General features: G+C 39.0%; 1 pseudogene; it reads left to right on the top strand.

The window, feature by feature from the left end:
• The first annotated feature begins 19,181 nt into the window (after window positions 1–19,181).
• LOC122096934 lies at window positions 19,182–19,281 on the top strand (annotated as a pseudogene).
• Window positions 19,282–22,890: the final 3,609 nt, after the last annotated feature.

Raw genomic sequence — 22,890 nt, forward strand, 5'->3', positions numbered from 1 at the left:
CTAGGATGGAGAACGCATAAGAAACCCTATAGACATGGTAATAGGTTGTCATCACATGTAAACACTGTTATATCTGTTACCATACTCAGTAAAATACACAATACCTCCATGGATAAGACACAAAATAAGAAGTACACCGAACACGAGATGCTGTCCACACATATATGTAAATATAGATCCTATGTTTACACAATGAATTTATAAATATTGTGGCCCTCCCCTGGGATCAATGTCATATCCTGGGAATGGCCTTCCTCCTTAGTTGCTCACAGGATGGTGTGTTCACATTGACCTATTTGCCAATTTGCTAGGTCCTGAGTTCAGATTCCAACACTACCAACAATTGGATCATGGAGTAAGAAGCTGAGTGTGAAACTTGTTTTCCTTTTCTCTGAGAGTCCTGGTTGTCAGGCATGATGGAGAGCACGTCTACAAATCTAGATGCTATGTGACAGGATGTAATTAATGTAATAAACGGAATGGGTGTCATCATAGACAGTAAAATCAATGGTAAATAAATGAATACAACAATAAATACAAGGAACAACCACACCAAACTTGTATGAACTGAACATCTATAGGTAAGTACAAAGACTATCTTTATATAAATAGCATGTTTTCAAAGGCTGGGGCTTGAATTCAGGCCTAGTGAACAGGCCTGAAGTTCTTATCTTTAAGTACAGTGAGCTTCCCCTTCATCCACTGCAGATTTACCCAGACCCTGAGTTCAAATCCAAAATCTGGCAGAATAAATGATGGGAATTGCAAGCCAGGGAGCTAAATTTATTTTATTTTATTTTTTCCCAGAGCGGGGCTTGAACTCGGGTCATAGCAACTCTGCTTCAGCTTCGATCACCTTAGGCTGAGGTGCAGCCACTGGACCCACAGCTGATCCTGGGATCCTAGATCCCTAGGCCTTGAAGGGAAAAAAAAATTACAGGAAAAATGTGGCAAGATGGTCTTTTTATGTTTTCTTCCTTTGTGAGGTGACCCTCCTGGGTTCGAATGATACTGTTGCAAAGGGTATTTTACCTTGCATTGCTGAAGGCTGGTGGACTATTGGGGAAGTCATAGGACCACGTGGCAACATAGGCCCTGATTTCAAATCCCCGACCTGACACCTACCAATGGCAGGAGATACTAAGAGACTCGTTCCCATCCATAGGAATGTTATCAATGTCACGGTTGAATGAGTTGATCGTGAATGATTCTCCTATAAAATTAGACAAGATGATTTCAGGAAGCTGATTGATTTTATTTAATATTTATGAAGCATTAAAAGAATACTATTACAGGAACTCAATAATTTCAGGACACTGATTTCATTAATAGTTTATTAAGGATGAAAACAATAACATTAATTACATGGAAGCATAATAAATACCTAAGAATGGGTAGGAATGTAGTCTATATAACTGAATAATGGATAGACATCTCTGGCACTCTATAAACATATATTTATTAGTGTACTGTTATCCGTATGTCAATCTGTTCATATTTTGTCAACCCCTGGGGCTGGATCTCAGGTCCTGGGAACTGCCTGTCAGCTCAATTTGCCCCAGGATGGCATGTTGACACTCACCCATTCATGAATTTGGCCTTGTAGGCCATGAGTTCAGATGCCAGCACTCCCAAACAATTAATCGTGGAGTAAGAAGCTGATGGTGACACATTTTTTTTTCCTTTTCTGTGAAAGTCCTGGGTGTCAGGTATAAAGTGGAATACATATGCAGACCTATAATCCTATGTAATCAATGTAATCAATGTTCTATGTGTCATAATAGTCAATAAAATAAACGGTCAATACAAGGAAAAAAAACAAGAAAGAATAACTATACTGAGTGTAATATGGAGTGAACATATGTATATGAATATAAATCATATATTTAAAATGTACATGAATAGGATGTTTTGTAGTGCTGGGGATCCAATTCAGGCCAAAGGAACAGACTTGAATTTCCTGACTTCAAGGAGGCAAGCTTCCCCTTCCCACAAAGTGCAACAGAGTTACCCAGACAAGGAGTTCAAATCCCAATCCTGGGAGAAAAAAATTGCCCCTTTATACTATGTGAGGTCCAATTCTTAGATATTTCATTCTGTCTCTATTTAATGAATGTGATTGTTTAAATGCTTAATGAAGTACTATCTAAAATCGATCAGTGTCCTAGGATATAATTGTGTATAATTTGATCCTAGAATCATTCAAGAACTACTCATTCAATCTTGGCATTGATCACATTCCATTGGTAATCTTATGGATAAGAATGAGTTTCTTAGGATCTTCTGCCATTTGGAGGTGGCAGGACCAGGATTCCAACTGTGGGCTCCAGCTCCCACCACTTCAACCCGAGGATAGGGAACTCACAGGTCTGTGCCAGAACATCAGTAAGACCAATGATTAGGCAGGCACCAGTGGCTCTCAGCAGTCCTCCTTGATACTTACAAGGCTATGATAGGAGGATCATGGTCAAAGTCACCCTAGGCAGGAAAGTCCTTGAGATCCCTGTCCAACTTCAATGCCAACAAAGTCAGAAGTAGAGCTGTGTGGGCTCCAGTGGTAGAGGGCTAGTCTTGAGCAAAAGTAGCTTACAGACTGTGCCCAGATCCTGAGTTTAAGGTCCAGGACTGGCAACAAACAGACATACACAACAATCTAAAGCTGGTCACCCTCTTGTCCCCAACTGAATTAGACAGAGTTCCCTGGGAAAGGGGCTGTGGGAGCCAATGTCTTCACTCTGCCCATTCTGCCTGCATCACAGGATTCCAGCCACACCATTCTTTCATGGTTCTTTCTGACCAATGGGATATAAGAATGGTGGTCACACCCACATTCCATGCTGCCTGATAGCACTGGGATTCCTCTGTTGGTTGACACCACTATCAACAGTTGAGGAAGGTAGAGGTGGCTGAGTGGTGATCAAGAGACTCAAGCCATAGGAGGAGAGGCCTGGCTCAGCCCTGCCACTCACCTGCCCATGCCCCGGTCCCCTTCAGCATTCCACGTGGCATTGCATTTCAAACCTAGCACTGCTTGCTTGGACCCATGGCACCTCTTGGAGTCCTCAGGTGATGGCACGCCACAGGCAGGCTTGTGGCCCCGACCTGGTCCAGGACCCCTGTCTCTGCTCCAGGACTGAGTATTTGCCATGCTACTGCCTTCACTGCTGGAACCTAGTAGGAGCTGCCTCCAACAGCTTCTCCCAGCAGAACATGTGAGTGGCCTCCTCCTGAGCCCATACCCTGTGACCCCCACACCACGTGACCTCCCCTCCTGACTGGACCTCTGGCTCCCCCATGCCCTACAGTCTGGCCAGGTCTCTGCCACAAATGTGTCCCAGGGGTGGGGGTGGGAGTGAGTGTTGACCATGGGATCCCACCCCCATCCTTATCTGCCAGTGTCCCAGGAAACAGGGAGATGCAGGGATGGGTGAGGAGGGGGCAACACAGAGCCCCTGGCCTGGAGCAGTGGGAGCCACACAGCCACGCACCTGCACCCTTCCTCTTCCTGGTGGGAACCTGGTGGCTTTAGTCAGAGGTGGGGAGCAGCACCTCCACACCTGCCTTCTTGGGTCTTTTCCTTTTTTCTGGGGGCTGGGGGTGTTGGATACAGAAGATAGGTCTCTCTTGCTCTGTGAGCCCTTGTCCTCTGTGCCCCATCATCCTTTCACCTGAAGAGAGGTCCCAGAAAAGCCTAGTAGGGAAGTGAGAGTACTGGGGGTCAGAGCAGAATGTGAATATCTGGGAGGAACACCCCTCCCCAAACACACATACACATACACCCAGTCTGTCCCCTCCCCCCAACTGTCAACAGTTCTCACAGAGTGATCACATTTCCCAGCTCTGCCAGCTTCTGCTGGTGCTCCCAGTTCATCTGGTCTCTTTGTCCTTCCCAAGAATCTGCCATGAGGCCCAGAAGCATGTAGGCTGGAAGTAGGGAGTAAGTCCATGCATGTAGCCTTTAGGACCCCATCCATTTCCCCAACACAGCCCCCACCTCAGGTCAGACACCCCTCTGGGGTCACCATGACCCCCTGCTTGTTTCCTTTCCTGGCTCTGAGGAACCACTTGTCTCGGGACTCCTTCACCTAGTGTCCTGGCCTAGGGTTTTGGTGAATGGGGAGTCAAAGTTCTGGCCCTGGAGAAAGGGATAGGCAGGGTGGTGCTGCATCATTAGAGTGGTGCTCCCCTTGGGTGAGAGCTCCTGATTTCTCCAAGGGAACCCCCATGCTCTAGCTTGTACATTGTCCCAGATGAGGAACCAACAAACTCTGGAGAGGCACTGCTCTGAGTCTGTGTGTATGTGTGTGTGTGTGTGTGTGTGTGTGTGTGTGTGTGTGTGTGTGTGTGTAGTGCTGCATCATTAGAGTGGTGCTCCACTTGGGTGAGAGCCCCTGATTCCTCTAAGGGAGCCCCTGTGCTCCAGCTTGTACATTGTCCCAGATGAGGAACCAACAAACTCTGGAGAGGCACTGTTCTGAGACTCTGTGTGTGTGTGTGTGTGTGTGTGTGTGTGTGTGTGTCTGTCTGTCTGTGTGTCTGTGTGTCTATGTCTGTGTCTGTGTGTGTGCATGAAAGAGAGAGGGAGAGAGAGAGAGAGATATCATCTTCCTCCTTGTATAACCTGACTATGCTCAGGTGAGTGATCATTTGGAAAATTGCAGGTGCTGCCTGGACGAGTCTTCTGTCACTGGTCTGGATTTGTGTGTGTGTGTGTGTGTGTGTGTGTGTGTGTGTGTGTATGTGTGTGTGTGTGTGTGTGTGTGTGTGTGTGTGTGTAGAAGTGGGTTGCAATAAGGAGTCTGGGTCCTTTGGTAACTTGTGCCTGATACATTTGGGGGATGCATGGGCTTTGTGGCTGAGGTCTGGGGGCCTGGAAGTGTGAGACACTTGAAGGGGACTCAGCAACATTAAATTATAAGACCAAGGGACCTCTGTGCCTTTGAGCTGTCTACTCCTTTGGGCCTGGTTGGTGGCAGCTGGAGCTTGGGAGGACCTGGGTATGGGGCCCACAGGGGTTGGCTTCCCAGGGGGACAGAGAGCATGGCCAGCACTTAGTGTAAGGAGGTGAGCCCTGCTGGTATGGAGTGCACCAGCATATGTCAGACTCTGGGTTTTCTCATCTTGTCTTCTGATGGGTGAGGCCAAACCTATTTTAAATCTTTTGCTGTGATCTTCATATCTCAGCCTCCTGAGTAGCTAGGATTATATGCATGAGCCTCTGGCACTGGGACTCTCGTTCTTTTTGGTGCATTAGGGTTTGAACTCAAGGCCTTAGGCTTGCCAGTCAGGTCTTCTACCACAGTAGCCAAACCTTTCAGTCTTGGGCATTTCCAAGATAGAGACTCACTCAATATGTGCTCAGGCTGGGCTGGATCGTGATCCTCCTATCTGTGTCAGGCGTGCACCACAAGGCCTGGTCCTCCTTAGTTGGGATGGTATATATAGCGCCCTGCTCAGTCATCGGTTTAGATGATTGTCCCAAACTTAGTTTACAGCAGCCATAAAGCTCTGGGTTGGGCCTCCACCATTGTACCTCAGTCTCCTTCTGGAACAGTTGTGAGGAAACAAGTGATCAATACAGGGGGATCTCTGGAGCAGGGCCTGGCACAGAGGGAGTGGCTGTCAGATACGGTTCTTGGCAATTCTGGGAGCATACGACAGGAAGATAACTGGGAAAGGGCTCAGATGGGGCCTGTTATTAGTCGTGTGACATGTACGGGATTATGAAACAAAACATGGTTCTTTTTCACCCTTATCCTATTCCCATGAGGAAGGAGATCCTTCACTGTGTTCGGTTTTGTAGCTGGGGAAAATGAGGCACGGAGAAGACAGGTTACCAACTCATGACCTCCAGTTGACAGAAAGCTCAGCCTGACTTCTCTGCCACGGTCCCTAGGAGAATGAGTGGTATTCAGTACACTTCTTATAGTGGGAAGTCCACTTCTTGTCAGTTGTGGGGCTTGACTCTGGGCCTGGGTGCTGTCTTCGAGCTCCTCAGCTCAAGACTAGCACTCTACCACTTGAGCCACAGTGCCACTTCCAGTTTTCTGGTGGTTTTTTGGAGATAAGAGTCTCATGGACGTTCCCACCTGGGCTGCCTATGAATCATGTTCATCATATCTCAGCCTCTTAGTTAGGATTATAGTCCTGAGCCACTGGCACCTGGCTTAATTGTAATTCTGGCTTTCTTTCTCTCTCTCTCTTTCTCTCACAGGAACTGGTTGAATGGGTGCTGAAGAGGTGGCCTAGTGTCCCCATGTGGCTGGAACCCAAGGTGGCCCTCTCATTCTGGAGGTGGGCTGTGGGTCAGAAACTGTCTCACTCAGCCTGTTGAACCAGCCCCATGAGGTAATCCCCTCTGTGCCCTAGCTAGACCGTCCAGCCTTATTGTCCATCCAGCCTTATTGGACTTAGTATTGTTTTCTATGTCCTTTTCTAGCAACTGGCCAAAGTTATGATACATAGTTATGGAATGAAAATATAATACCATCTTAAGAAAGTCATTTAGAACTCTGGGAATGTGGCTTCATGGTACGGTGATTGCCTGCCATGCATGAAAACCAGAGTCCAATTCCTCAGTACCACATAAACAGAAAAAGAAACACTGGAAGTGGTGCTGTGCCTCAAGTGGTAGAGTGCTAGCCATGAGAGAAAGAAAAAGCCCAGGAATAATTCCCTAGCCCTGAGTTTAAGCCCCAGGACTATAGAACTGGCAAAAAAAAACCCCAAAAAACATAAAAAAATTTAGTTAGTAAATGCAAAATAAATAATCCATACTTGGAATATATATTGCTTCTTCCATACTAATACCTGAAAATACTCCCTAATTCATGTACTTTACCTATATTAGGATACTGTGTTGAAAAAAAAGTTTTGTTCATTAGGTCACAGCAATTAATGGTAGAATGTGCTTAGATGTCAGGTGAAGATTAATTCTGGAAATTCAAAGATTCCAGGCTTTTGAGTGATCACTGCTAATCACAATGAGAAGGATAGTCTAAGTGAGATTTTGAAATCTTTTTGGTCAGTCATGGCACCAAAAAGGCAGAGGCAAATTATCAGTTGGGACAAGAGAAGGAATAACTCTAGATGGAAGGAACAAATGATAGTAACTAATGCATACCAGAAACCTTTCTAGGGAACCATTTTTGGTTATTGAAGAACTAGTTATCAGCCAGGCTTATTCTTCATTGCCTTTAGCATTCTAAATCTCTTAGGCTAGTTCTTAATCTCTGTGTGATAAATGTATCTCATCCTACTCTGTTTTTCCATATCTGATCTCTTTTGCTTTCTAAAAATCACAGTCTTTCCTGATACTAAATACACCTACACAGATGGCAAGGGGTTGCTAATGTAAGGGTCCCATAGCTCATGAGTCACTATTGTAACAAAATGGAATAGGAGGGCTTATTTATTGCTACCTCAATTTTTCTGAAAGCTGCCATGTCATCATTTGATTCAAATTTCCATTCTTTGTCTACATAGTGTCATTAAGTGTACTAAATGGAAATATGAGCTGGGTGCTGGTGGCTTAAGCCTGTAATCCTAGCTAATCAGGAGATTGAGACCACAGGATTGTGGTTCAAAGCCAGCCTGCTCTGCAAAGTCCATGAGACTATTATCTTCAATTAACAACCAGAACCTCAGAAGTGGTGATAGCTAAAGTGGTAGAGCACTGAGCTTGAGCTGAATAGCTGAGGGACAGCACCCAGGATCAGAGCTCAAGCCCCACGACCAACAAAAAGTACAAATATGACTTTAAGTTTCCCCAAAAGGAAGGACAAGGTCAAGAGTAATCTTCCAAAGCAGAAAAAAATAATACCAAAATAATACAGTGCACTTACTTTTGCTGAGTTATTTAAGTTATGGCTTCTTGGCTGGACATATTCTCTTCTTTTAAAAATTGTCAAATATTAGCTTTATAATAAACTTCATTTAGTATTTCTTGGTTCAAAACAGAAGTCTTGATACAGTTGATGTCACTTGGCTTTTTTTTTTTGCTAGTCATGGTGCCTGAACTCTGGGCCTGGGCACTGTCCCTAAGCTCTTCAGCTCAAGGCTAGTGCTCTACCACTTGAGACACAGCACCACATCCAGCTTTTTCTGCTCTTGTGGTGTTGAGGAATCGAACCCAGGGCCTCATGCATTCAAGGCAAGCACTCTACTCCTGAGCCACCTTCTCAGCCCATCACTTGGTTTTCTTACTATCTCAGTTCAAAGCAAACCCAGGTAGGAGAGTCTGTCAACCTCTCTTCTTTAATTAACCACCAAAAAGTCCAGAAGTGGAGGTTTGGCTCAAGCAGTAAAGTACTAGCTTTGGGGGCAGGTGGACAGGAAAGACATCCATTCAGGGACATGGTCCAGCCTCTGGGATCAAGCCCCAGAACCAGCACAAACTGAACTAACAACAAAACAAAACAAAAAAAAAAACAGGTATTTCTTTGGGACCCTCCTTAAAGGAGAACTGGTCTGAAAAGAGACTGCTTTTGCTGGTTATACTCACTGGATCCTGCTTTTGTGGAATCCTTATTGCTATGGAGAACTCAGGACCAGACTAAAGGAATGGATAACTAAATCCTGCAACAAGAGAATCATCTCAGGAGTGAAATATCCATCCATAAAGCACTTTAAAATCTCCATGTCTTTTTTTCTTTGCAGTAGAACACTTTTAAAACAACGTTATTTCCTTTTGTTTTATGCTGGCCCTCAAATGGCACATTATTTCCTTTTGTAATACTCTCGACCAGAAGTTTACAAACAAGTTTTATATGAGTAAAATACACACTCGAAAAGTCAGGGACAGAGTTTCCCTCAATCCTTGGATCCTTTTCTTGTACAGTAAAAAGGAAAGCAGAAATTAACTTGAACTTTGTCATACCTTTACATTCAATTCCTCTCCTGGGATCAGTTTCCACCTTCAGTAATAGTTACTTCCCGTAACAATTTATGGTGCTGCTTGAGGTATAATGAATGTTTGCTGGCTTCATTGAATTAGCACAAGGACACCTTTGGTCATCATGTAGCAGTTTTTCAGAGACAACTTGGTAAAGAGAAAATATGAAATTTAAATTGCTTATAAATACATTATCCATGAGTACATTGAGTTCAACCATCATAAGTGCTCTGTAAATTAAGGTGAATTTTAAATGGGAAGAAGGTTCTCAGATCATTTTTTTGTGAGTGTATGAGCTGTGCATTATTTTCCTAGTGTACAAGAGTTAACAATAAGAGAAACAATAGCAATAATAGGAGAAAGAGAAGTTCTGTGTTTAAGGGTTCAATACAATATAGAAGACTCTACAAATAAGACAACATTGAAACAATGAAGCCAAGTTCAGTATGTAGATTTACAGAAGTGATATAGAGAAAGCATTTCTCCTAAGTGGAACATGAAGTATGAGGCCACTCCCTTTCTAAATCACACTTCAAATCATGCAAATTTGTAAAAAGTAGAATAGAAGAATGATTCTGGTTCCATGCAAGTCAGATATAAGAGAATGGACTTAATGGAAAAAAGTCCATCTTGAAAGAGCAGGGATTATACTAGCAATGAACCTGGAGGCAAAGATCATATTTCTTTTTATTTCCTATATATATATTTACATATGAAAATATATAGTATATATAAATAAATATAGGTATATAAATATATATAAAATATATAATATATAAATAAATATATAAACATATATAAAATGTATATAAAATATACATAAATAAATATATATTTATATATTATTTCCTATATATATAGGAATATATATATATATATATATATATATATATATATAGTTGGTTGTGGCACTTGAACCCTGGGCGCTGTCCCTCTGCTATTCAGGTCAAAGCTAGTGCTCTACCACTTGAACCCCAGTGCCACTTCCAATTTTCTTATAGTTAATTAGAGAAAAGTGTCTCCAGGACTTTCCTACCTGGGCTGGCTTTGAACCTCAATCCTCAGATCTCACCACCACCCAGCTTAAGATCACATTTCTAACAGTGTACATTCAGCATATGTAATGTGTATGTTCATCTATCTTTATAAGAATTTTTGAGTAAAAACTCTGGGCTACAGGTTAGACTTCACACTCACAAAAAATGTTTGTAGTTTAAAAGTTGATACTCCTGGAAAAATAAAACTTAAGAATGTGAAGGAGTCTGGGAAGTTCAGTTTGCATCCAGCCTGGGAAGAGCAGTCTTTGAGACACTATCTATAATTAACCAGCCAAAGCTGCATTGGAAGAGCAGTTCAAGTGATGGAATACCACTCATGAGCAAATTGTTGAATAAGAGCTTGAGGCTTTTGTATACATACATACAAGCATACGCCTACACACAGAGGCACTTATATGTGCACACATGAATACACAAATGAAACAACTCTCAGAATATGTAGAAAAGTTAGAAAGCAATAGAAAATATGTCCTGAGTAAAACTAGAATCATGTGATAAATTTTAACATTAAAAAGTCCTCAAGTGAACTTTCTTTAAAAAAGTTTGAGACTATTACATAGGTAGGGGCCAGAGATAATAAGAAAGTCAAGTAATCATTATTAAAGTGATCGGATCCATGGAGGAATGAATCAGAGACCCCTGCATGTGCATCTGAAAATGTTCATATCCTGTGTCAAATGTTAGAACATCTTTCAAAATTGTACATAAACAGTCTGAGCATTCAATGGATAAGATCATCAGAGAAGTTCAGAATTGCTAGTGTGTTTCTAGATTAAATAAACCAACAAACAATGGCAGGGCAATGTGATACAAGCCTGGAATTCTAGCACTCAGACTAAGACAGGAGATTAGAGAGTGGAATTACATAGTGATACCTTCCCTGGACCAGATAGTATAATTTTGTCTCAATAAAACAAACCAAATTACAAGAAAGAAATACAGAGTTCGAAGTTTGGGCTAATTTTGTCATTATGTTTTGAGAAGTCAAGTTTCCTATTGAAATGCAACTGATATATAATCCTCAGTTGTGTTTTAAATTATCTCTTAATTACAGAACATTCTTAGATGTAAAATAGCTCATGATTCCCATCCAAAATTTGAAAAAGTAAGTAAGCGTCATTCTGTTGGATGCCAAAGAAATGATGAAGGTTTACAAAACTTAAGCCTGGAGAAATAGCACAGTTTGTCTAATGTAGGACTTTGTGGACCTTGCAAAATTAGAATTTAGATTCAAAATAAATAGTTTGTTTTTTTGTAATTCTATATTTTATAGGATACTACAAAATTCTTTTTAAGTAGAGGTCTTAACTGACAAATTCACAAATCATTCTGGCATTCTATTTGCCTAGAATATTCTTTCAAGAGAGTTATAATTAGAACTTAGTTAATAGATAATTCCAACAGTTCATGTATAAAATTATAATGTGAATAATCTAGACAGAGTTGCCAACAAATGGATGATATTAATTTATAAATTTAGAAAAAGCATTTTTTGAGGATTTGGTATGACATGGTAGGAAGAGAATAATTGTGTGACATCTTCTTTCTTCTACCTATATGTTACACAGGAAGCAATTTCCTTATGTGCCTCTGTATACAATGAGAAAAATGTTAGGTTTGGGTTCATTTTTATTTTATTTTTGTGGGGGGGGGGGGTCCGGTCATGAGGCCTGAACTCTGGGCCTGGGTACTGTCCCTCAGCTCTCCAGCTCAAGGCTAGCGCTCTACCACTTGAGCCACAGTGCCACTTCCGGCTTTTTTTCTTTTTTCTAATGTGGTGCTGAGGAATCGAACCCAGGCCCTCATGCATGCAAGGCAAGCTCTCTACCACTGAGCCACCTTCTCAGCCCAATTTTTGTTTTTGTTTTATTGGTTTGACCTAGGGCTTGAAATCTGGGCTTGGACACTGTCTCTGAGCTCAAGGCTCCTGCCCTACCACTTCAACCTCAGTGCCACTTGTGTCTAGCTTTGTCTGAGAAGTTTATTGGAGATAAGATTCTAAGGGACCTTCCTGCCTGGATGGGCTTTGAACCATAATCTTCTGATCTTAGTATCCTGAATATCTATGATAGTTAAAAAAGTATAAATATAAATAATATTTGCAAGTGTTCTGATCTCAAGAATACCACTGGGGGAAAATTGATGCAACTGAGTTTATTGTGGTGTTCTTTGCAGAATAAGGGCATCACAATACCAGAGGTGTAGTATTTTTTCACAGTAGAGATAAGCTATTCATGATGTGAATTAAGGGAATTTTAAGGTGCACCTTACAAGTTGGAAGCTGTAGGATGACTTTATGGCATAAAGCTTGGGATTGCTTACTCTTGAAGAATTATTACAGATGCTTCATAGTTTTATCCTCTACCAGAATGTGGCTATTTTTCTGTTGACTTCTCAATCTGTAACACCCCATTGGAAACTGCATCTATTGCAGAATTATATAACATGAAAACAAGTAATGTTTTGAATCTCTCAGGTATGGAATGTTTAGAATTTGAAAATGAGTAGTTATTAGTCATAGGAATTTTGAAGAACACATATATTCTGTAATAAAAACTTATTTAATTTTAAAAGTTATGGGTTTCCATAGAATTAAACTGTTTTCGATTTTATGTGTGTGAAAGCGCTAAATATATTTTTTCCAAAATATGCAAGTATATTGTGAAAATATTGTCTAGTTGGATAACATTCAAGTTGACGACCTTCTGATAAAGAAAGGGTAATTAAATCAAATTAGATGCCAAAGAGTATTGATTTTTAAAATTTTACTATATAAAAAATAATATTAAATATACCAATACAGTGAAATTTTATTTTATGCAGCTTATTTTTTAAATTTAATTTAATTGTCAAAATGATGTACAGTCGGGTTTCAGTAATTGTAAGGTAGTGAATACATAACTTTTCAAACTTGTTACTCCCTCCCTCACTTTTCTCACAGTTTTCCTTCACCTCAGTACCCCTCATAAGTTGTAATATATATTCCCAACATATTGTCTTGTGAGTATTACTAATGCATTGGTTTGCCCTTTGTCATTTGTGTCACCATTGTGATGTTCCTTTTCCCTTCCCTAATAAAGGTTAATGTATACAAAATATACAGGGTACCAAAATCAAATACAGCAAGGGTTAAACCAAAGGGGAAAAACCAAAGAAAATAGAAATCAATCACATAATACATAAAAAACAACAACCGCAAATAAAAATCTCTGATTCCATATCTTGGAGTTCATTTTGTTCAGCATCAGCTTATGTGGTCATATATACGCATAACGAAGCCACTGGAAAATAATAGTTGCATGGACACTATATCATGAAAACAACATGTTAACAGTTTTTGATGGTAAAGGTGGAATTAGGATTGATGAATTCTCGATTCTGATAAAGGAATTTCAAAAGTTTTAAAATTATGACACGTATATTTTAATTGTTCAAACTTTTTAACAACATAGCCTATTAAGAAAATTTAAAATTTCCTGGGAAAATAGGGTTTCATGCAAAGAAATCCATGGAGACTTAGTGGAGAGGGAGCAATGTGAGTGAAGATGGCTCATTTTCACTCTAAACAAACAAACCTCAGAAACCTTGCTGTAAATCCTGTAGCTTCCCTTGAAAATTGTCCTTACCCAGGAAATATACTCTCACTGTGTGAAACAAGGTTATAGTGCAATTTAATTCAAATTTCTTTAAAAAAAGACATCAAAATTTGTGAATTGACCTTTAATTACCAAACAGTAATTCTCTGAAAAAGATAATTTGGGTCAAAATATTTAGGGAGAAAGTGTACTCCACAATGAAAAAAGGTATTGGGTTTACACTTTTCTGTTTGTAATACTTTCCGCAATGTCTTTGCACGTGAAGCACTGAAACACAGAAAAAAAAATCTGATTGGATACTTCAAACCAGTGATTTCACATTTCTAAGTGGCTCACAAATATAATATCCTTATTAACATGAGATAGCTTATTATATAAGCCAAAAAGTTTGGGTTCAGAAAAAAATTGAGCACATGGAAAAGATAAGAAATCAGTGTTCTTAGAAGCCCTAACTAAGCAAATTGGCTTCAGCAGTGGAGGGAGGCCAAAACTTTTTGATATAGATTGTAATATTTTTGCTACCTAAAGTGATTTTACAGAGCCTATTTGGCTCACTACAATGCAGAACTGATTGAATGAAGACATGAAAATAAATCCCACATCCAAACGAGGCAACTGCAAAGAGTTTTAAAGGAGAAACCATGAAGATGTAGCAGTGGGAGAGGCCTTATAGTCCTTCAGCTTCACTAGACTTGAAGCCAAGAAGCTGTGATTAATTGGAAATCAGGCAAGAGCTAAGATGAGGACATAGAAGTAGGACATAGAAGCATTGTCCTTTGTAACAGACACTGTCATCCAAGGTATGGATGATTTAACTTTATTCTCTTCCATACATCTTGTTGAGCAAATGCAAGACTAAGAGAAAAATAATCTACTGAAATAATTTTGCAAAGAATAACTTCACTGTTCCTGATATGGTATCTAAGGAGAGTCTTAAGAGAGAAGATAAATTGGAGTATTCTGCGGTTTCCTCTAAGCATCTTGTTAGCAAAATATATCTTTGAGGTTAGAAGTGATTGAACCAAAAAGTGGTGGAGTACTTATGTTTGTGGGCACTTTAAACACAAGAAGACTTTCTTTTTTTTGGGGGGGGGGGGTCTGGTCGTGGGACCTGAACTCTGGGCTTGGGTGCTGTCCCTCAGCTCTTCAGCTGATGGCTAGCACTCTACCACTTGAGCCACAGCGCCACTTCCGGCTTTTTTCTTTTTGCTTATGTGGTGCTGAGGAATCAAACTCAGGGCCTCAGGCATACAAGGCAAGTTCTCCACCACTGAGACACCTTCCTAGCCCAACACAAGAAGACTTTCAAGGTAAAAGAAAAAAGAAAAAGAGATATCCAAATATTTGTGATCACAGTTTCTTGGACTGATTTTTTTGGAGACAAAGTTTTACATTAGAGTTTGTCCTGATTAACATCAATGTTGGGTTTTTATGGCAACCAAGTGCAGGGGTGAAGTTTAATGGTCTCCCTTGAACAAGTAAACAGCATGATTAAAAAAAATGGCAAATAATATTTAGTGAATTACTTTCACCAATTACTTTTCCAGAACAAAGAATGAAATATATAACTCAAAATCAACTGACTTAAAAGTATGAAGAAAGAGTAGTGAAGAGAGATGAAAGAAAACTTAGAGGATTGTTTTCTCTCCAGCGGAGTAATGGGTTCGTGATATTTTTCTCTTCCATTCTATCTTCACAAGCTATCAAGTGTGGCTCAGGACTGGAGCATCCAGTTCAGTCAGAGAGAACTCACAGAAGGAAGATAACATTTGAAGCAGATATAGTTGATTTATAACCTGAGACAATCTATTTAAATCTGTTCGAATTTCTCCCCTACCTCAAATGCCCTCTTTGAATAGTTTTGTTTGCTTTTCCCAAGCCTGCCCTTCATTAACTGCTTAAAATTTTGAGAGGTCATATTCATACTTTCTAGAGATTGCTGTTTGGTTGTAATTTTTGTGTGTTTTTTCACTGAATTTCAAAAGGTTGTGCAAGTGTGTTACAATTAAATATGTCCATCTAATTGTCCAATGCTCCTGGATCAGATTCACTCCTTCCATCATTGTCAACCAACTCCTTCTCCAAGATTTATTTCAGATTAACCACTTTCTTTATCACATGTGTACACTGATATTCTAGCTGTACTTGCCCCTTGTTCTATTTTTCATTCATTCTATGTATTTACTATTATTCCATTCTGGTTTCAACTTCCTGATAGTCATTCTGTTAAACTGTCTGTTAAACGTTTGAAAGGTTTATATACATTCCATGGAGTTTCAATCCTGCATATACTTGAACTTATGTCAGCTTATATTTCCATAATTCATTCATCTGCAATAATAATTTGCAAGACTGGAGGTGTGAAGCACCTAGACATGATTTAATTCTCATCCATTTGGAAGATTAATCTTTAGTCAACAAGAAAGTTTAAAAATGGTTTAGAATGTATTCCAAACTACCAATTTTTATAAATGGCTTTGTACAATGGTGTGTGATCACTTTATTTTACATGGGATAATATTCTCTACTACATTTAAATTTTGAAAAAAGAAAATTAAAATGTACTATTATAGAGGAATATGATAGAAATAGATGACAGATTTTATGTTTGTCATATCTCTGATGAGTACTCATATTCAAGATTTACTATGTTAGACAGATAGGGAAAACATAAAATAACATATTATAAGGCAACTATTTGTGACTTTTTAAAATGTACCTTATTAAATGATGAAATTTACTTTATTAGCTAACGTTTGGGTTTGAAATATGGGAGGCTGATATATTTAACAAATTTTGGAAGGCATCTAATGAACAACACAAATGGTGGGTGGCACTATTTCTACAGTTTAATGAATGGTTGAACCTGATTGGCATTAGTGATGGGTAAACAAATCAACTCTATTGTAACTCTATTGCCACTAAGTATCATCTATTTGTCAAATGTTATTTTGGCGAATGTGAATATTTTTTAGAAGGTCGTGGGGCTTGAACTCTGGGCTTGGGCACTGTCCCTGCGCTCTTGAGCTCAAGGCGAGCACTCTACCACTTGAGCCACAGTGCCACTTCTGATATTCGAGTGGTTTATTGGAGATAAGAGTTTAACGGACTTTCCTGCCCGGGCTGGCTTTGAACCGTGATCCTCAGATCTCAGCCTCCTGAGTATTTAGGATTACATGTGTGAGCCACTAGCAAATTTGATTTTTCAAAGATTATTTGAAAAAGAATACACTTGGGGCTGGGAAGACGGCTCAGTGGTAGAGCGCTTGCCTTGCATGCCTGAGGCCCTGGGTTTGATTCCTCAGCACCACATAAGCAAAATGAAAAAAAGCCGGAAGTGGTGCTGTGGCTTAAGGGTAGAGCTCTAGCCTTGAGCTGAAGAGCTGAGGGACAGCGCCCAGGCCCAGAGTTCAGGCCCCACAACCGGACCCAAAAAAAAAGAAATGTAAAAAAAAAAAGAAAAAGAAAAAGAATACACTTTCAGGAGATTAAATATTTTGAGAATGGCAACATTTTTATACCACAGAACCAAGTTTTACTGAAGTACCAGTGTTGTTTTTAATTGTGAAAATACTGTTCAGAGGGATTAAAATTACATGGGCAAGGTAATGAGTACACTTCTTATCAAGCATTGCTGCCTCCTCCTTTGTTTCCCCTTCCCATCCCTTGGCATCCTCCCCCTGTCCCCCGACCCGATCCTCCCTTTCCCTCCTCTGCCCCCAGCACCAAAGTTGTAAAGTTTGTTTTCGACATGACAACTTGTACATCTCACGGTGTTATTAAGCACTAAGTATCTTTTCAATTAATGTTTTTTTCTGAATTACATTTGACTTCTAAGTCAAGTTTTCCTGGCCTTGATAGACCAATTGTGGATCTATCCTTCCAGGAGCTATTTGTCTGGCCCACTTACGCTGGACTGAAATCTTTCATTAATCATTAGGGGAGGGGTATTAAAAATAATCTTGTAACACTTTGTGATTTTGTTCACTCATATGGGCTGGTCATCTGTAAATTGAAAGTTTGAATTGCAGTACTTTCTCTTAGATTTTGTGATCTCATCCTTCATTTTAAGTTGACTTGCATTTCACTATTGCTTACTGCTAATTCCTGTTTCTCAAGGAATTGGGGCCCTGAAATATTATAGGAAATGAGAAATTGACATGACTCTTCAATTACTTTCTGTTGGCATGTTGCCTGGGCCTAGTTGAGAAGTCTTGACCCTGTTATCTGATGATGCAGGTAACTGGGACATAGGATCCTAGGACCCATACATCTTGCAGAAGAATAATATCTTTTATACATCATATCAGAAACATTTGGGTATAATCAATAGGAATGCTTCAGAAATATGGAGAAAAACATTTTGGAACCAGTGAGTTAAAACAATAAATAGAGCAGCAGAGTAAAATCCCTTATAGATTAGAGGAAAACAACATTTTTTTTTTACCATGTGAATTCAGAAGAACAAGAACACTTAGAAGGTATCACAAGTTTATGGTGAAGACATTACATTGATACTTTTTATATTCTAGTATGTATCCTAAACCTAATTATTTATATTCCAATTCTCTTTATTGGAATAAATAATTATCAATTTATTTGTCAAATTATCAATTAATTCTACTAAGTTTCACTGTGTGAAATATGAAATCAGCACATATAAATATAAAATATATAACTATATGTAATATAATAAAAAGGGCACATGTTTTGCATTGTTCTGTTGTGGTTAGGGTATCAAAGACAACTCTGTTTTAAAGTATTATTGCATTATCTGTACCTCAGAGTTAGGTAGAGATAGACCTAAAGCTTTACCATTTGTAGATTTACAGCCTGGAGGCAAGAGGAAACACTGTGATTAAAACATCACCAATTTAAGGCCTAATAATGAGGAGAAACATGAACTTCTCCTGGAGCTATGGAAATATTTGGTGATAGAAAGGCAGTAGTGTAAGTTCCTGCCTGGTTGGAAGGTAGACAGTCCAGACATAAGGAAATCATGCATATGAAGAATTTTTTCACCTTGGCGTTAGCTACTTTTGAAATGGTAGGTATAATAAACACTTAAATTTTGATAAAATGCCTTCTAGTCTGAACAGTTCTGTCCGAACTGTTCATCTCTCTATGATCCCTTGTAACTAAGATTAGTTTTGTTCTAGTAAGACAAACTATGCTGTCAGGGTAGGATATTCTGGTTGGTCTGTTCCTACGTGGAAGAAGGATAAAGGGAAGACATTTGTGCCAGTAAGACCTCATTTGGGAAAATTTTAGCTGCAGAAGTTTAGAAGTAGCTCTTAAGCAAGGCTTACTTTGAATCTATTAGCTCCACAAAGCTAACTCATTTACGTAAATAAGTACTTGAAAAAGTCATCACCTTAGGACCTAGCTATAAGTGCTTCAAAGTATGATCAAATCGAAAATGAAAAAGACTTAAAATTGTCATTGACAAAAAATGCAAATGTGAGCAATCGACCGAACAATATAATTTTTTTCCCACTATACACATTATTTTAGGGAAATAAGATCAATAGTATTGTTAGGAACAATAAGGTTTCCTTGCTACAAATAGGCACCCAAGGATATAAGCCTATATAAAGATTGCATCATTAACTGCTTAAATTTAGAGGATACTACATGCTTCAGCAGCACGTATACCCAAATTACAACAATGCAGAGATTAACATGACACTTGCACAAGGATAATATGAAAATTTGTGAAGTATTCCATATTTTTCATTCTTCAGTTGCAGAAATGAAAAACAGTTATTAAAAAGTTGATTACAAAATTACAAGTGTAACAATATATGCAAGTGTTAGAATTAAACATTAGTTTGACATCAGTGTATTAAATCTTCACCTTAGAAAGGCCTTTACATAGAATAACCTTTACAAAACTTTTGAAATTAGTTAACATTGTCATTTTATCCAAAAAAAATATACTACTATAAGAACCTAGAAAAAGGGGCTGGGAAGGTAGCTCAGTGGTAGCGCTTGCCTTGCATGCCTGAGGCCCTGGGTTCAATTCCTCAGCACCACATAAGCAAAAAGAAAAAAGTCGGAAGTGGTGCTGTGGCTCAAGTGGTAGAGTACTATCCTTGAGCTGAAGAGCTGAGGGACAGCGTCCAGGCCCAGAGTTCAGGCCCACGACTGGACCAAAAAAAAAAAAAAAAAAGAACCTAGAAAAAAAATAATCTTAAATTTTCTATATGGAATACAATCTGAAAGGACACATTTATTAATGAATATATATATTATAAAACAATGTTGAATGCAAAGTATATCTAGGAAAGAATGAAACAGATTATGGATATTATGCAAACAGAATATAGAATATTTTAAAATATACTTTTTTCAGACAAGAAGCACAAATATCTTTAGTTTCTGTACTACTCATTTCAACAGATAAGATCAAATTATTTCTGATTAAAAAATCACAAACTCTGCAGAAATCATTGTAGATGTACACAAACAACTCAAATACATTTGACATCAAAGTCACACAATTCACTTGGAAAAATTCCACAGAATTTTTACAGTAAGATATTGCTGTCATTTGAATTCTGAAAATATTTTGTATGGACACAAAGAGTGGACTGGCATTTTGATGTTTAAGAAACGTAACTGATATCTTAGCTATGCTAAATAATGCTGCAATAAACATAGTTGTTTTGGTAGCTTTTGTATGGTCTTGTTTGATGCCCCTAAGTAGATGAATGGATTAAGAAAATAGAATTCTATGGAATGGAATTTTAGTCCTCCCTCAGAAAGAATGTCATTGCCCCATTTGTTAGGAAATGGAAAGACTTGGAAAAAATTATATTGAGTAAGCCAGGCCCCAAGAAACATAGATCCCATGGTTTCCCTTATTTGTAACTAGTATATGTCTGAGACAAGCAGAAATGGTCAGATAAGTTGATGTTAGGTGAAATGAACCCCAAGATAAGGATTCAAATGTATTTTTTTCTTTCTTGTGATTGTTTCTAACATATTTATAAGATGATTTCTTTGTTGCTTTGTATGTCCCTCCCCCACCGTATAATCCCTGCTTTCATTGTATTTGATGTTGGTATGATTTGTGGAGGGGAAGGGAAAAAACAAATTGTTTAAATAGGGGTACAAGTTGACCCATTGCAACAATGAGATATATAAGACGTCATGTAGAAAAACGAACGTTACGACTTTGGCCGTGAAGGAGGAGTAATGAGGGGGGAGGGGAGTGGGGGGAGATGAGAAGGTATGGGAAGGGGAAATAAAGGAGGAGGCAACAATGCTTGATAAGAAATGTATTCAGTACCTTGCCCATGTAATTTTAACCCCTCTGTATGGTGTTTTCACAATAAAATAATAAAACTCAACAAAAAAAAGAAAAAGAAAAAAAAAGAGAAAAGAAAAGAAACTTAACCAAACCATTACAACTGAATAGAACAATTTGTACAGCCTTCCACAACTTCAAAGAGGTAGTGATACATACTTATCCTTTTGGTAATATCAAAGGCAGTTTCTTCCAAGTTGTTCTTCAGACCTGGTCAACAGAAGGAGATCCAGTGTATCTTTGCTATCTATGTTCCCAGCAGCAAGATTCAAGGGAGTCAAGAGGCGTTTAGTTTGGGCATTGGTATCTGCATCATGATGAAGTAAGAAAGACGCCACGCTGGTATTATTTCACGAGTAACCACTGCGCAGGGGTGTCCAGCCATTAACAATTATTGCATGAATATCTGCTGCTTGAGCCACAAACTCATGGGCAATATCTAAGTGTCCACTGTAGGCTTCCCGATGAAGAGGGGTATATTCATTGTCATCCCTAGTATTCACATGAGTGGCCTTTATGGAAAGTAGTCACCACACTCTAGTAAGCCGATTATTTTCAGCAGCCCAAAGAAGAAATTTGCTTGGATCCTACTCCAATTTTTTTCTTGCAATTGATACGATTCCTCACTTTTTCATTTTGTTCCTCATCTTCATCAGAATTGCCTAACTAGAGACTTTCAGTGCCAGTGAGAATAAGGTGTCCCTGTATTTCCTCAATAGTTTATAATGGTTGAACTTGTGAGAAAAATACAGTGAATTTTCTGCATCTGTTTATTTTCATGATGATTTATTTTCTCTTTTTCCATTTTTATTATTCCAAGTCATTCTAACTGGAAAGTAGGTAATTGATGGAGAGCAGAGGATAGATGTTCCTCCGTATTCAAAGGTACAGACTGAAAATGAAGATCAGTGTTGTTTTTATGTGCAGCTTCTTCTAGGAATGAGAAAATAGAAAGTGGCTCAGTGGTGGAGTGCTTGCCTTGCATGTATGAGCAATGGCAGGTCATGTCCACCTTGCAGCCTTGTCATTCAGACCCACTGTGCAAAGAAAAAGACATAATACCCCAGCCCTCTGAAGCTCGCCACTTTTTGTGGTATCGTACTTTTTTTTCTTTCTGCAAACCCTCAGGGCCTAGGATCCCAGGATCGGCTATGGGTCCAGAGACTGCACCACAGCCTAGGGTGATGGAAGCTGAGTCAGAGTTGCCACGAACTGAGTTCAAGATGTGTGGTTGGCAAAAGAAAGAATAAATAAAAAATTAATTAATTATTTAACTAAATTAAAAAGAAATAAAGCTCTCTGGTTTGGAATTTCTGCCAGTTTCCTTTCTTAGCCTGGGATTTGAACTCAGGATCTTGGTAAATTTGTAGCAATGTGAGGGAAGGTGCAGAGTTGCCACTACTTGAGTTCAAACCTTGTGCCAAGCCAAAAATAAAAAAAAAGTCAGAGCTCAGCAGGGGGAGTAGTTGTGGAGATGGGAGGGAAGGGATGGTAGGGACAAAACAAAAGAGGAGGCAACAATGCTCAATAGGAAATGAACTCATTACCTTGCTCATGTAACTGTGATCCCTCTGTACAACATTTTTGCAATAAAAATGTACAAAAAAGAAACAATGTAGTGCTCAGAGAAGCACTTTGGGGATAAGGTAAGGATGTCAAAAGCTGTACAAAATTCTACACTGCTTTTTTTAAATGTTCTGTATAGAACTGAATGAACATAACTGCGTTCATTTAAAAAATTAAGCCACTGTCTTGGAACTGGGGCCAGTATTTCTGTAATTGCTGTGATTTGATCTCACCTTCCAGGTAACTCTTTTGCACCATGGGTGAAGGTGAATCTTACTGTCTTTGAGGAAAACAAATTCAGGCTAGAGTTCTGAGGGCCCAAATGAACGCCCTGCAATGGAAAAAAAATATTTCTATACATGTGTAATATATGATATATACTTACATACGCATGTTTATTACATATTATTATTTTTATTATTGATTTTGTATTTTATTTTTTATTTTATTCCTTTATTTATTGTT

Source organism: Dipodomys spectabilis, unplaced genomic scaffold (assembly GCF_019054845.1).
Source record: "Dipodomys spectabilis isolate Male_0828 unplaced genomic scaffold, ASM1905484v1 ptg000404l, whole genome shotgun sequence".
NCBI classification, from domain to species: domain Eukaryota; kingdom Metazoa; phylum Chordata; class Mammalia; order Rodentia; family Heteromyidae; genus Dipodomys; species Dipodomys spectabilis.